The following is a 16,268-nucleotide window of genomic DNA, read 5'->3' as shown; positions in this document are numbered from 1 at the left end:
AATTAAAGAGCATTTTTTTTGTAGTGCTATATAATACAAGCTCGGCCTGAAGGTACTGAGCGCTTTGCATGAGCACCAGTTACATTATACAAGGACATGTTCATTGTTTTTTAATTTAGGCGTGAGGAGATTTGGTGAATTGTTCCTCAGCTCCAAAGCCAGCGGCTATATGCCATGACGCCACATCCTCTGCTGTATCATGTAGGCCAAAAACGATTAGAGGTTTCTAACTGGAGCTTAATGGTGTGCCAGTTCATGAAGGTAACCGAGGTTAGTCTTTTTTTATCCTGGTATGCTAATTGCATAAGGCAGAGCATTTTAAATGTCATTGTGAATTCAACCAGGAGCCAAGGAAAGTGTTCAGGGCTGACTTAAATTGGTTATATTTTGATAAATGTAGGAATGTTCTGGCTGCCTGATTTTTCACTCTTTGCATTCTGACAATTACTATTTTTTTAGGCAGGTTTTACAGTTCCACATGTCCATGTCAATGTACAAATCTTAAATGTGGTATTTAGTGTCACTTGATCTTCTTTTGCAAGTTGAAATCTGTGAGGAAAAACAACTATCACCTTCCTATTATACAGCGAGCCTCACTATTAAAGCTGCAGGTGTCGGAAGTCCAACTAGGAGGTTCAAATAATTCAGTAACAAGTGAAAAACTAACTATAATAGTCAGACTTACTCATGTGCAAACTGTCATACTAATAAATCTACCTCAGAGGGTGGGGGAGAGGGCGTTAAAGGGCTGGTATGACCTGCAAGTTTGCACACCAGCACAGTTTTACACACTGTGAGGCATATTTCCAAACCCCTATTGCCACAGGAGCGTCACTTTTAATGACGTTCCTGTGGCGTTAAGGGCTTTGCCTTATTTACAAGGTGGCGCTAAGTCACTTAACGTGGATTAACACTGCCTTATAAATCAGGCACTGTTTCACGCTTTACTTAGTGTGAAAGGAGTGGACCATGAGTGTTGCAGTGCGCGTTTTGCCACAACATCAATTGATTTTGTATTTGCCCCGTATTTCCAAGGGTGGTGTAAATAGGAGGCAGCACCAAAATTAAGACCAGGGAAAACCTGGTCTTAACACGGCAAAACAAGCAGAAATGCTTTATTTCTACTTGTTTTTGCTGTAGCTATGGGTGCTGCATTGTGTAACACACATAGAAGCAGCAAAACGCCATGAATGATTGTTTATGTGCCAGAAGGTGTCCCTTCCTGCACATAAACAATCATTGAAAAAACTGATGATTTGTAACTTCTATGTGTGCAGCCCACATAGGAGTTACAAATCGCAATTTGGGATTGTTTCGGTGCAGAAGGGGACAGCTTTGTGTACGTAAACAATCTTTTCGCCCAATGCACTCACCCTTGCACTATGGTGCAACAGTGCCTGTGTTGGTGCTAGGGTGCACCGTATCTTTGTAAATATGGCACATACCTGCATTTTCAGAATGGTGCAGCGTGGCTTAGCAAGTGTTGCACATATGCCCAAAAGCATCTTCAGAAAATGTCCTGTCCTGCAAAAGATCCGGAATTTACCATCAATGGCAGGTGTAAATCAGTTCCCCAAGTGAGAAGTGCAAATTGGAAATCAGAAAAAAATAACAAATGGATTTGCACCTGCTCGTTTATTCCATCTTCTTCTTTTCTTGAGGGAATATATGAATGTACATTTTCGGATGCAAAAGCGGGAATTTCAAAACCCTTTTTTAAGTATTGAACAGCTGCCGATTGTCTAGGTCTTCAGGTGGATCCTCGAAAAGGATTATTAATTCATGAGTTGAGTCAATGTACGCCTATCTTATGTCCTAAACATACAGGAGTAGGCCTGGGTCTCTTCTAATAATAGGGCACATTATTATAGATTTGGTATATGTTATTGCAACCGCGGCCCTCACCTTTCAAAATAGAAATCCTTTTCAAATAAGTTGTGTGCAGTTCAGAAACAGTCTCGGTGCCAGTCCCTTCTACACCTCGTCTGTCATCTCACTTCGCCCGTACTAAGCCATACCAGGGTACAATTATAGTCAAACATTTCCGGTAATCACCATTCTTAAATTAATGTGTACACCCCCATATCATGGTGCAAATGTAATTATGTCTTAGAACAGAAAATGTGACAGTCAGCACTTTTTAAAAAGTTATATACAATTTAAAAAACAATGATTAAGTGTTCTTATCTATGTTCCTGCAAATACATGTTTTCTTTCAATATGATATGAATATAAACTGTGAGTTGTGGGCAGTTGTCATCGATATGGTGGTGACTGACAGGTTAGAAAGTGACCATAACCCCCTGATGCTGACTTTATCCGATAGTAGTTTCACTGGGTCCCGTAATGACGAAGAACCCTCTCTGCAGGTGCAAGCCATCCTGTCTAATGATATGAGAAGGGCCCGCTGGCCTAAGATTGCTTCGGATCCATCTGTTCGGGCCGCCATTAGGAACATGGTTAACGTAGCAATGTGTAAGCTGTCTAGTTGTGACTCTAAGGAAGGGATTATAAACTCCATCCCGGATCTCCATAGTGAACTATTTACAGGGCTTAAAAACTTTTTGATTAAAAGTATACCAGCCACTGCCAAGTCTGTATGTCAGAGGGAAAACTCGTGGTTTGATGCAGGCTGTAGAGAGTCACGCAAAGCTTTGATTACAGCAATTAAATCTAGGCATCCGGCAACGATTAGGAGCCGTAGAGCTGCGTATAAATCCGCCTAAAAATCAGCAAAGTCAAATTGGGACGAATCACGCTGGCGTGAGTTACATGAGGCATGCGAGGGCAGAAACATGTGCCATTTTTGGCACCTTTTAAAATGGGGTAAAAACCCGCAGGCTATGATTCCGGCTAACCATGTCGAACCTGGACAGTGGGTTAGTTATTTTGAAAACCAATTTAAGTCCAGGGAGACGTCACAAAATGCCTCATGGCCATATAGTGGAGATGGAGTTTTAGAGTTTACCTCTAGCGAGGTTGTGACAATTCTGAAATCACTCCAGAATGGCAAAGCCCCAGGTCCTGACTGCATCCCTGCCGACTTATTCAAGCAGGAGCAGGATTTATGGGTCCCTTAATTAAAAACATTAGCTAATGCCCTGGCTAGTGGTGCTTTGGTTCCGGATTCTTGGTTTGGGGCAGAGATATTGCCAAGCTATAAGAAAGGTGATCGCTCTGCCCCTGCGAATTACCGACCGATTAGCCTTATTGACGCGGTCCAAAAAATAACAGCACGTTTGTTACTGGGTCGTATCACCAGCTGGATCTCTGAAAACGATATTTTAACGCCACTACAGGCAGGGTTCCGGACGCATGTTGGAACCATTGATCAAGCCTTTAGGTTTATGCTTTTATATTGGAAAGAAGTCTACTTAGGGGGGGGTATGCTCTTTGCAGCCTTTGTGGATCTAAGGTCTGCATTTGATACGGTGCCAAGATCCAAATTGTGGGAAGTCCTCCGGGAGATGGGTATGCCGGTCGAATTATTGCGGTTCTTAGTTATGTTGCATACACACACATATGCCCAGGTCCGATGGGGCAAACCAGGGGAGGTGACTGCGAGATTTGAAGTGTCAAAAGGGGTCAGACAAGGGTGTGTACTGGCCCCTACTTTGTTTTCCCTGTTTATAAATGGAGTAACAAGATATTTTTCAAACTTCCCGACAGATGCACCCTCGATAGCTGGTATGAAAGTCCCCCTGCTCATGTTCGCGGACGATACCCTCCTCATTTCAAAAACCCGACAGGGGCTCCAGTCAGCACTGTCTAGGTTTGAGCTATTCTGCCGCAAACATGAGCTTGAGGTAAATGTGGGGAAGACCAAGTTCATGGTCCTTCGTGGCCCTCGTCCTGTCAAAGCCAGGGTTGATATGGGTGGTGCAACGCTGGAACAGACCTCCACCTTTACTTATCTGGGGGTCACTTTTAGTGACAATTTAAGCTGGAAGCCCCAGATTGATTTGTTCAGACTTAAGCACTTGCAATTAGGTGGAGCCCTGCTTAAAGAACATGGGCAATCCTTTACAAAACCTGTTGCACCCCTGTTAAAAATCTATGGGTCTAAAATTCTCCCAGCTGTTATGTATGGTGCCGAATTATGGGGGTTTAGTAAATTGGATTCTCTGAGGGTGGCCCAAAATAACTTTCTGAGGTCATTAGTAGGGCTACCCCAATCTGCCCCACGTATCCCCCTTTTATACGATCTAGGATGTCAGCCTATTGAGGATATGGTCCGGTATAGGCCTTTGGCGTTTTGGCGACGCCAATGGACTACCCCGGAGCTATCCCTTTATGCCAAGGCACTGCTAGAGGTAAAAGACCTGGGGGGCTCCCATAGAATTAGCTGGCTGTCAGAAATTAAATTTATTCTGACTGATATGGGCATGGGCGACTTGTGGTCTAACCCTGTGTCGGCCGTCTTTCCCCCCCAAAAAATTGTTAGGGATACTTACTGGCAATGGTTATTATGCAAACGTGATGCTTCTCTGATTGGCAGTTCCCTGACTACAACTTACTTGACCACTAAGGACCAACCCTCTCTTGAGGCATACTGGGATGTAATAACCAAGCAGCAGGACCGGAAATTATATCACCAATTTAGAACTGGCACCCTTCCATTATGCTCCTTTACTTCAAGTTGGACTGCTAATGGCAATGATAAATGTCCAATTTGTAAGAATCTGATAGAAACAGTTGATCACTTTTTATTTGTTTGTCCGGAATACCATCAACCTAGAAGAGCTTGGTTGCGGCCTGTGTGTCGTGAAATAGGTGTCAGATCAGCCCATGCCGCTAGTAGGATCCTTAAGACAGATACATCACCTCTTATGGTTATTGGTCTAGCTAAATTTATTAGCTGGGCATGGCTTTTACGGGGTAGGCGATATAGCCCTAACTCCCTGGTATAGTATTTCTCTTATTCATGTGGTGTATGTTAAAACCAATTTCAAGTCGCTGCTAATTGAATTGTTTAATATTTTTTTTATCACTGCTTTTTAACTTGTTATTTATCAAATGGTCCTTTATGTCTATGATGTAAAATCTTATTCCAATTTTTAACTGTTCTGATGAAATATTAATATGTCTTTTAAGATGAAATATTCGAAATAAAGACTTTTTTGACTTTGACTTGACTTGAATATATTATTTGTCATGGAGCATCTGAGTGATTCGAAACAAAACAGCCTGTGACATTTGTCCAAACCAGCAACACTCCATCCAGTTGGTGACTTGATTCATCACCAAGACGTATTTAGCAGTAAGCCCAGCAGAGAGAGAGTGAAGGGGAGTTACACTGTAAGGGCCTCATTTCAACTCTTGTGCAAATCCCAAATCAGGCATAAACAGATGATTGTGCCCGTAACACAATACCATTTTTGCAAAAACTACAGCAAGTTGCACTGCTTTCGAGGGAAATTAGTGTCAGGTAAAAGTTGGTGAATGATTTTTATAAAACAGCACAGACTGTGAATTTTACACACTTTAAAACACATGAAAACTCATTGTATTGCATTATTCCTCAATTTGCGGTGCACTTTTCGAAAGGGTTAACGTTGTAAAAATCCCTCAAAACTCTACACCCTGAAGTATTAAAAGTGTGGGTGCACTATTACACCACCGCTTAATAACAATAATCTTTATTGTATAGGTTTAATTAAACCGTTACAATATGCAATACTGATAACAATTATATAATACAATTATAAAAGAAAGCAGATTACTAGAACATTATTGAGGAACCAGATAAAAAAATTATAATAATATGTGCATGAATGAGGAATGATCAAACAAGTGCCTTCAAGTGTTGACAGCATAATTATTTACAACTTTAATAAAGTGCAGGTGCTCAAGAATAGCAGCTATTTGTTCATTAAAAATTAGCAATGTTAACATTATTAAGCACCAATATCGCAAAAAGCTGCAAACTGGTTATGGCCAGCACCTTTGCAAAGACACACTTCAGAGCAATAAGGAAGCACGCAAGAGACAGCTTTCTGCATAGCTTCCATTGGGGAGAGTCTTATAAGATGCTGGTACAGGGCATGAGTGACACACCCCACCGGACGGCCTTTTACCCCCACGACATTAGCATGGCAGGGTGTACTGCGGTGGACGGAAAGACCGTCCGACGCATTTCCGCCGATAGGCAATAATCCCGATTGCCTACCGGGCAGAAAAGGCCCATAATATGGTGGCGGTGCCATCCGTATTACTATGTGGCATTTTCAATGCCTTTCCATGGTGGAGACTCCGCCATGGAAAGGCATGCGGTGTGGGGGAGGGTGGGTGGCTGCACTTGGGGGGTACCTATGGTAGCCCCCAACATTGGCATGGACAAGGTGGCAGACACCGCGCGGTGCCTGTCACATTGTGCATGCCAATGCACAACATGCCTATATTGCATTGTGGCGGGTGCTGCTTACAGCACCGCCTGCCGCAATGCACTATATGCGGGTTGCCACCGCCACAGTGGTGGTGGCATCCTGATTGCCATGGCGGGACCGTCGCACCTCTGGCAGTCGGTCCCGTGTACCGTTACAGTGGCGGGCAGACAAAGTCCGCCCGCCATCGTAATGGACCCCATAATTAGGATAATTGCTGGACACTAAACGTAATTGATATACTTTACCCAATTCAAACCGTATTTAAATTATGGAACTCTGATAAGAAAATTTAATAATCTAACTATAAACACAAACTATATATCAAAGCTATGATATTAATTAATATATAGAAATAACAACAATACAAAAACTATTATATTAATTATTACACTACAAATTTATATAAAACTTTATAACCAAAAATAAATGTTACAAATGAATGTAAAACCACATTTATATAAATTAAACAAAAATCTAATATAATATATAACATTGCACTACAAAAATTAAATTAACTAATTTCATAAATTATTTTTTCAATAATTGCTTTATTCTCAATTTATAAAGTTTATTTTAACTTAATTATAAAATCCAAAACACCCTTCAAAATCATAAATACAAAGGGCCCGATTCACAGAACTAACTTAGACAACATCCTAAACGTACTACTTTTGGTATTCACAGAAGGCATTTAGTAGTAGTAAAGTTAGGATGTTGTCTTCAGTCTGTCTTAAGTCTGTCTTAAGTGAAACTTAAGTCCAACTTAAGTCAAACTTATGACAAAATCCTAACTTTACTACTACTAAATGCCTTCTGTGAATACCAAAGGTAGTAAGACAGACTTAAGAAAGATTTAAGACAGACTTAAGACTGACTTAAGACAAACTTAGGACAGACTTAAGACAGACTTAAGACAGAATTAAGACAAAATACTAACTTTACTACTACTAAGGGGCCGATTCCGATCCGGGTCAGAAAGCACTCCGACCGAGCCGGATCCGGAGTGTTTTCCGACCGAGCCAGAGTCCTGCATTTCGACTGAGCGAGTACGAAGCGGCCGTATGCTGTCGGACTCGGTTCGGTCGGACTCCTATAGAAGTCAATGGGAGCTGGTCGTACGGCGCGTACATGGGCACCCATTGACTGAATGGGTAAGTCGCGGACAAGGGTGCCCCCTATAGTGAGTATGCATCGGTGCCATCCGCACCGTACATGCCTGTGTTGGTGAGACCCATGGGTCTCCCCCTGTGTCCGAGTCGTAGGGCTGGGTTGACAGGGGGTCCAACGCAGACCCCCAAAGGCAACCACCCGGACAATTTGCGAGCCGGACACTCCGGCTCGCACAGGCTGTTCGACGCGTGCGTCGCACTGGCTCGGTCGTGAATCGCATCCATTGCAAGCCACGGTTAGCTTCCGACTGAGACGTACGGAGAGGTTCGGACCTGGAAACGAGTCGGTCGGTGAATTTCATGTAGCTCGCATCCTACTTGCTCGCTCGTACAGCTGTACGAGTCGGGCGGAAAACACCCGTACAACGTATAGTTTTTCCATCCGGATCGCGTTCGGTGCCCTTCCGACCCGGATCGGAATCGGCCACTATATGCCTTCTGTGAATACCAAAAGTAGTAAGTTTAGGATTTTGTCTTAAGTTAGTTCTGTGAATCGGGCCCAACATCTCACTCATAATAATTTAATTCAATTTAAAAATATTTACATCTCAAATAAATAAATACATTTTGAAATTTAAATAATGTTTCCAACTTTTTTTAAACACTCCCAACATTCTCCCCTATAAAACAAACATCCCACTCGTCAATTTATATTTCTAAACAATAACATTTAATTTTAAAATATAAATTTGTGTTTATTTTTAAATTTAAATATTCTCAACAATATTTTTAAAACACTCCCCACCCTTATGCCCTAAAAACACAACATCACAATTCTAAAATTATACCCATAAACTCAAATTCTCAAATTTCAAATTTAATTTCAAATTGTAAATTATATTTTTATTATCTTCAAATTTTTTCAAAATTCCCACCATTCCACCCTATTAACACAATATCCCAGTTCTCAAAATATGCATAGGAAACATTTAGGCATTTAGGGCTCTATTACGATGGCAGGCGTACAAAGTCCGCCCACCACCGCAATGGCAAAAGGGACCGCCCGCCATAGGTGCGGTGGTCCCGCCATTCAAATTAGGATGCGCCCACCACAATGGCGAGTGCATCACGCATTTTTTACATTGCGGCTGGCGTTGCTGTAAGTAGCACCCGCCGCAATGTAAAAAATGCATGTGGTGCATTTGCATGCACAAGGTGGCAGGCACCCCCCATGTGCACCCCCCACGCCCCAAACATCCTGGGGGCCCGCTACAGGCCCCATCAGCAAAAACCACCATGGAAAGGCTGCCCTCTGCCAGCATCCTGATATGGTTGGCGGTGTCTTACAGACACCGCCACCATATTGTGGCAGTTTTGCGCCCGGTCGACGGGTCAACCGGCGAAAAAATTGGTGGATGGTCTTCCCGTCTGCCGCAGACGCCACAGCCATCCTTATGTGGCGGGGGGTCAAACATGGAAGGATTGCAGGCGGATCGCCCCCGCCGGGCCGGAGGTGGCTCCTACCGGCCCGGTGGTGGCAGTCCGCCCACCATCCTAATAGGCCCCTAAATTTGTATCCAAATTAGATTTTAAATTATTAAAATATTTAAACATTCTAAACAATGTTTTTAAAAAACTCCCCACCCGTATCCCCTATAAACCCAACATCCTGCTCCTAAAATGTAATTTCTAAATTCAATTTAAAAATTTCGAAATTAAAAATTTATATTTTTAAATAAATAAAATGAATTTTAATAGTTTCTTAAAACACTCCCCACCCTTATTCCCCATAAACCCAACATCCCACCTCTAAAAATATAAATCTAAATTCAAATATATAAATTCTAAATTACAATTACATTTTTTATTTTTAAAAACATCACAAATCTTTTTAAAACTCTCTCCACACGTATCCCCTATAAACCCAACATCCCGCTCCTAAAATTATATTTCAAAATACTAAGGGGCCCATTAGGATGTCGGGCAGACTTTAGTCTGCCTACCACTCTAGCAGTGTTGGGACCAGCCGCCAGTGGTGCGGCAGTCCCTCACCTCCAATTAGGATGCCACCGCCACCGTGGCGGTGGCATTTTCCATTGCCAGCATTGTGGCGGGGGTGCACAGAGCACTGCTTGCCACAATGCTGGGAATGCACTGTGTGCATTGTCATGCACAAGGTGACAGGCACCGCGAGGTGTCTGCCACCATGTCCATGACAATGCAGGGGGGTACCTATAGGTACCCCCCATGCACCCCCCACCCCCCGAACACCCTGGGGGCCCACAACGGGCCCCCAAAGACAAAACCACCTGCCTTTCTATGGCAGTGTCTCCACCATGGAAAGGCAGTTCACCGCCATGATGATAAGTCATGCGGGCGGTGGATTTTACAATTTTACAAAACCTTTCTAGGAGTGGGTGGTGGTCCCAGAAACCACTGCCTGCCCCTAAAATGTTTTTGTTCATATTCACAAAAGGGACTCTGCCCCAGGGAAACCCCATCTCATTTGCCAGCAGTTACCACCTCCTTTCACTTGGTGTTGAGTAGGTGATACAATAATAATGTTTTGTGAGTGGATTACAGTTGCAAAACATTAATACATACGTTAAGGAATCAGTATTTGGAAGGGACGTCCTTTACACTCGCCTTCCAAGTATCGATTCTGTATTTCTTTGCAAAAACAAATTGTGATTTGGTAAAGTGTTACCAAATCATAATTTGGATTTCGTACATTTAAAAAGTGCATTTTGCAGTTGCAAAGGATCCGATTTGTCCTTTGCGACTGTAAAATTGCTTTGGACATGAGACCCTTAGAAACCAAGTATTCAATCTAATTGCTCTCTACGAGAGCCATGCATAACAACTCAATTAACTTTAACAACAGGGACTATTATGCCACAGCATGGCAGTAATAATTACTCTGCTGGTGAAATACTCTGGTAGAAATTACACATGGAATACATTATATGACCGCAATTTTTCAGAGGATTGTACATTAACACCCTTCACTAAATCAAGGAGTATGTCTCTCATTCTCCACAAAAATGTACTTTATCTAATGGATGTAGTTCACATTTGCAAAAATAACAGGAAGCTTATCGAAAACAGAGAATTCATTGCAAAAGACCCTGGAAGATTCATCAAGAATGCAGATATGCATTTCCTGTATAATTAACAGCTGACGTGTTCTAGTAAATGTGAGAAAATCATTGGCAGGGTAAACAAAGTGAGGACCGCAGGGCTGATGTTTTCATAAATGTTTTACCATCATATCATTTAACAATTTTCATTAAATATGAATGTTTGCTGGCTACTGTATCTTATCCGGCAGAATTGTTTACTACAGCAGCTTTAATGTGTATTTCAAATTCTGGGGTATTAAAGAACAAGCAAATAATCATAGGACATGAACAGAGTTTTTATGCCTGTGGCAACAACTTTGAAATTACTGTACGCCTTGTATCGAAGCCGGAAACAACAGGAGGCCACACAGTGATAGGTGCAATTGGCCAAGCGCTGTGTTCAAACTATCTCCCCACAATACAAACAATTGCAAATGCTTAGCAATTACCATGGTAAATCAGTTTCAAAATTTCAAGTGATAAAGCTGCCTTATATTCTGGCATCAGCCCCTTACCTGCAGGCCTTTCACCCCCACCCCCCGGCCCTATTTGGAGTAGTTGGTGCTTAGGGACAATAATTTGTTTTCCACATAAGGAATCCATGGCAACTATGCATCCTTTTTTCCAACATCCTGGGAATCCTAAAGGCATGCAAGGTTTGGAGGTCTCTCTATAGGGGACCATAAAATAGGCAAAATATAGTTACATTTTGAGTTTTGGGGGGAAAATAGGAAAAAAGTGTTCCAGCTAAAGGTGTCTGGATTTTTTTCCTAAAGAGGGAATCAACAAATGGTTTGCTCTGCTAAAGTCACCATCTTCCCTGCCAGCAGGAAAATGCAAAGCTGAATTAAAAAAAAACATTTTTTTACCAGTTTGAAATTTTTCAAAGAAGTAGCCAATTTTTCATATTTTTTGTGCTCCCAACCTACTTCCAGTTTGTTGTGGAAACGAGAGTGAAACCCATAGGAGATCCAGGAGAGCTACAGATTACTGAAAAGTAGACATTATTCCAAATGCACATGTGTAAATCTCCCAAGGTTTTCCCAAAGAAACAAACTTTTGAAATGAAAAAATATCGAAAATGCATAGGAAAAAATGGCCATTTGTGACAACGTTTTCATCTGTAACTTTTTGTCACAAGGGCTGATTTACAAAAGCAATACACCATTACGTCTGTTAGACACTTCTAGTTGCAGGGATATATAGGGTTTGTAGATTCTGCCAGAACCCAATGTACCCACAGGTAACTACTGAGTTTCATTGTAGAATGGTTTTTCATTGTGTTCAGAATATAGACCAATTCATATGGTGAAATATGTAGAGTGGAAAATGGGTATGAAGGAAACCTATGTATTTCTGAAATAGGCACAAGATGTGGAGTTTAGGAGTAATGGTGATTTTGACATCTCTAAATCTGTGGATACTCATACTAGCATTTGATTAGGAGGGTATTTTTCAAAATGTCTTCTTTCTTACACACTGGCTTGCCTTTGGAAGGCCCAAATACAGAGAAATCCAATTAGTAATACCAAATGTTGTACTATTTTATGCTCCTACATGTCTTCCAACAAAAATTATAACTCACTTGTATGGGTAGGCCTAGTGGCGGTGACAGGAAAAAGACCAAAACACAACGTAGAGATGTCATATATTTCCACTGATATTGGACCCTTTTTCCATAGTGGGTAGCTGTGGATTTTGGACCCTAGCTCTGTTGACACCTGAGGAAACCTAGCAAATTTGCAAATTTTTGAAAACTAGACACCTGAGGGAATCCAAGGTAGTTGACTTGCGTGCATCTCACCAGGTTTTGTTTACGCAAAATCCCTTGCAAACCCCAAACGTTGACTAAAAAACACATTTTCCTCACATTCCTATGATGGAAAGTTATGGAATCTGCTGGGAGCCACATTCTTCATTCCATCCAGCACTTCACTAAGGGGTCTATTAGGATGGCAGTCAGAAAATCACTCCGACCGCCATGGTAGCAGGAAAACACCACCCGCTAGGACCACGGCATAACCGCAGGTCCAATTAGTATGCTCCGCAGTCAAAATCTGACTGTGGCAGTACGATCGTGGCATTTAACATTGCGGTGGTTGAAAATGCCAGCAGCACCACCGTGATGTACAAAAAAGCATGTCCAGCATATCCCTGCACTGCGTGGCAGTCACTGCACAGTGCCTGCCACCTGGTACAGGAACATGTAGGTGGCCAAACACATTGGGGGCCTGCAATGGGCCCCCAGAGACATTCTCCGCATGCCTTTCCATGGCGGTTCCACCGCCACGGAAAGGCTGGCTACCGCCGGCATCATATTTATGCCGGCGGAGCCTGGGCATGCACCGGCCCCATTGTAGTGGTCCAGCTCTGCCGGCCAGGCAAGCGTGTGGACTGCTGCTACCAGCGGAAAAGTGGTGGGCGGGATATCTCACTGCCGCGGTCGTCACCGACATGCTATTGGGACCGGCGGTTTTCTGGGTTGCGATGGCAGGCGGATACCCGCCTCCGGCCCCTAAGTCTCCTGTTAAAATGGCACCTCACTTGTGTGGGTAGGCCTTGTTCCCGCTGCAGGAAATGGTCTAATACACAACCAGGATACATCACATTTTTCCACTTAAAAAAGACAATTTTGTTTTGCAAAGTGGGTAGTTGTGGATTTAGGGCTTTCGCTCAACCACTTCTAGGGAAACCAAGCTAACCTGTACATTTTTTAAAACTAGAAACATTTTCCCACATTTCTGTGAGAGCAACTTCTGGATTCTGTGGAGAGGCACACATTTCCTACCACCCTGAGGTCCCACATGTCTCCCAATAATAACAATACCTCACTTGTGTGACTGGGCCAGGAGACCATGACACAAAAGGCCCTAAAGCGCTACTTTGACAGATTAGCAATAGGGGTAGATGTGGCTTTTGAGACTGTGCTGTGGTGCCACTCATGCAAAACTAAGCACCACAGAATGTTTTAAATCTAGACAGTCAGGGGATTCCAGAGTTCTGTGCCTTGTGTGTATCCCATGAGGTTTTCCTGCCCACAATGCTCTGCTAACCTCAAACGTTGCCTGATTTTACTGAAATTTTTGTGATGGATGATTCCAGAATTTTCAGGAATCAACAAAATTCCTACCACCCAGTGTTAGTCCACACATGCTAATAAAAACACAGTGTCACTTGTGTGGCTGGGCCTAGTGCACACTACAGGAACGGATCAAACCAAGGTCAAAGGAAGCCATTTCGTGATTTTGCCTAACACATATTCTTACATTATTTTTCCATAGGAACTTTAGACACAGCTACAGCCCAAACGGTTGAACGAATTTACACCAAATTTGGGAGAAATCTAGCTCTAGCTCCAAAAAGAGTACTTATTGTCATCTGGTATAAATCCATTTAGCATTTTTTGAGCAATTCAAGCTCAAATGCTTTTTAATATCACTCTGTGGAGGATGACAAATCTCAAGCTAAGATCTGATTGGCTGCCCTCACATCAACACGATGTGGCCGCAGCCGTGTTAGGACTTGTGACTCAGTGTGGATTCCTAGGAACAACATAAAAAAGACATAAGGGGCAGGGTTGTGATACCCTGACACCATTCACCTGGAGCCCAAAACATTTTTTTTTAAATTTTGAAGCAAATTCTTGGAGATTCTGTGAATCAAACATAAAAACATGTTTTAAAAAATGTGTGGGCTCCCACGCTCTAAAGAACATGCCCAGGAGATGGTACATGTATTATTTGGGGGGGGCTCTGCACGTGGCCTCCCGATCTGAGCCTAAAGAGGCCCCGTGGGCACCTTCCCCCAGGTTTCAAGTCAGCAAATGGGGAGGAGTGCTTGCGGCCTCGCTCCCAGAGCCATTTTAGGGGGCGTCTTAAAACACGTTTCCTCCATTCAGTTTTCCAAAGAAATATTGAACAGAAATACCACAAAATTGGCTGTATGGAATTACACCATATTTTGTCTGGAAAGCATGCTTTTTGTGATTTGATGTAAATCCGTTCAGTAGTTTTTGAGAAAATGTATGTATATAATATGCCACAGAGGATCCAGAGATCCCACAGATCTAAAGATAAGCTCTGATATCCTGACACCACAGGAAAAATGGTGTGGTGGCAGCTATTTTAGGACTCGAGGACAGAGCCTCCTGTCCTCGAAAATGAATAAATAACATTAAAACCATATCAGTGGCAGGATAGGGATATCCTACACAACTTGGCCTGGTGAGAGGTCCCTGAGAGACCTCACCTAGTGCCAAAAACCTTTTGTTTAGAAGTACGGTAGATCTCCTTTAAATTTTAAGCTCCCCGGGGTGGGCCAGGACCAAAGATCCTCCACAAACATTTTCGTTTTTGGGTGGGGGTTTGCAGCTTTCCTCCTTGAGCCATTTTTGGGCACTGGGGACCCCATCTACTTAGGCGACAACAATTAAGAGCCATGGGTGCCCCGGTCCCACCCAAGATACTCACAGCAAATGCAGCACTTGGGGCTTGGCCCCTGCTGGCTCCACTGCCTGCACCCAACTCGGGTGATGACGGAGCCAGCTACATTTGTTTGCTCCCGCCTAGTGGGAGTAGCCTCTCTCTGCTCCTGCCAGGTGGGAGCAAACCTGCGTTCTTTCCCTGTAAGAGCACAGGCAGGGAGTTAAAAGCATCCCTGCTTGCACTCTTGCAGGCAGGGAACTGCAGTGTCCCGGGGGATGAGATCCCTGGAACTCTGCTGCCATTGGGTCATGATGGAGGGGACCCCCGGGGCCACTGGATGGCTCAGGGAGAGAGGCCTCATGCCCTACCATTCCCTCTTAAAAACTGCAATGGCCCTGAAGGATGGGACCCTTACGTGGCCTGTGGAGGGAGGTCCCAATCCCCCAGCATCCCCAAAAAAATGCTTTCCCCCCAGGGATTGGGTCCCAGGGGCCTTCAGAAGGCTCAGAGAGGGGTGGTTGCACCCCCCACCCAAAAAAGGAAAATCAACCCCAGAGGATGGGATCCCAGAGAACTTCAAAAGGCAAAAGGAGGAGGACCACAAACCCTTCTCCCAAATAAAAAATAAATAAATATAAAGCAAAGAATTTCAAATAGGAAGGATAGCCACTCATTTCACAGTCAGTGCTCCGGCTGTAGAGTGCCCCAAATTGCATCACCAACCAATTTTTTTAAATGTTTTAGGGGGGTGCAAGGAGAACAGCAGCCCCAGGAACATATAAGGAAAACTATACATGAATGTTGTTTAAAAAATACTATGGGGTCCATTAGGATGGCGAGTGGACTTCAGTCCGCCCGCCACCCTAGCGATGCTGGGACCGGCCACCATTGGTGCGGCGGTCCCGCACTGCCAATTAGGATGCAACTGCCACCATGATGGTCGCATCCCGCATATTCAACATTGTGGCGGGTGGTGCTGTGAGCAGCGCCCGCCACAATGTAGAAAATGCATGTTGTGCATTGGCATGCACAACGTGACAGGCACCACAAGGTGCCTGCCACCTTGTGTATGCCAATGCAGGGAATACCATGGGTACCCCCCAAGTCCAGCCCCCACACCCTCGGGGGCCCACAATGGGCCCCCAAATCAATTCCCGCATGCCTTTCCATGGCGGAGTCTCCGCCATGAAAGGCATGACACCGCCCACATCAAAATATGGATGGCGG

The sequence above is a fragment of the Triturus cristatus genome, chromosome 8 (genome assembly GCF_964204655.1).
Source record: "Triturus cristatus chromosome 8, aTriCri1.1, whole genome shotgun sequence".
NCBI classification, from domain to species: domain Eukaryota; kingdom Metazoa; phylum Chordata; class Amphibia; order Caudata; family Salamandridae; genus Triturus; species Triturus cristatus.
The sequence above is the reverse complement of the archived record's forward strand: the minus strand, read 5'-3'. Positions refer to the sequence as shown.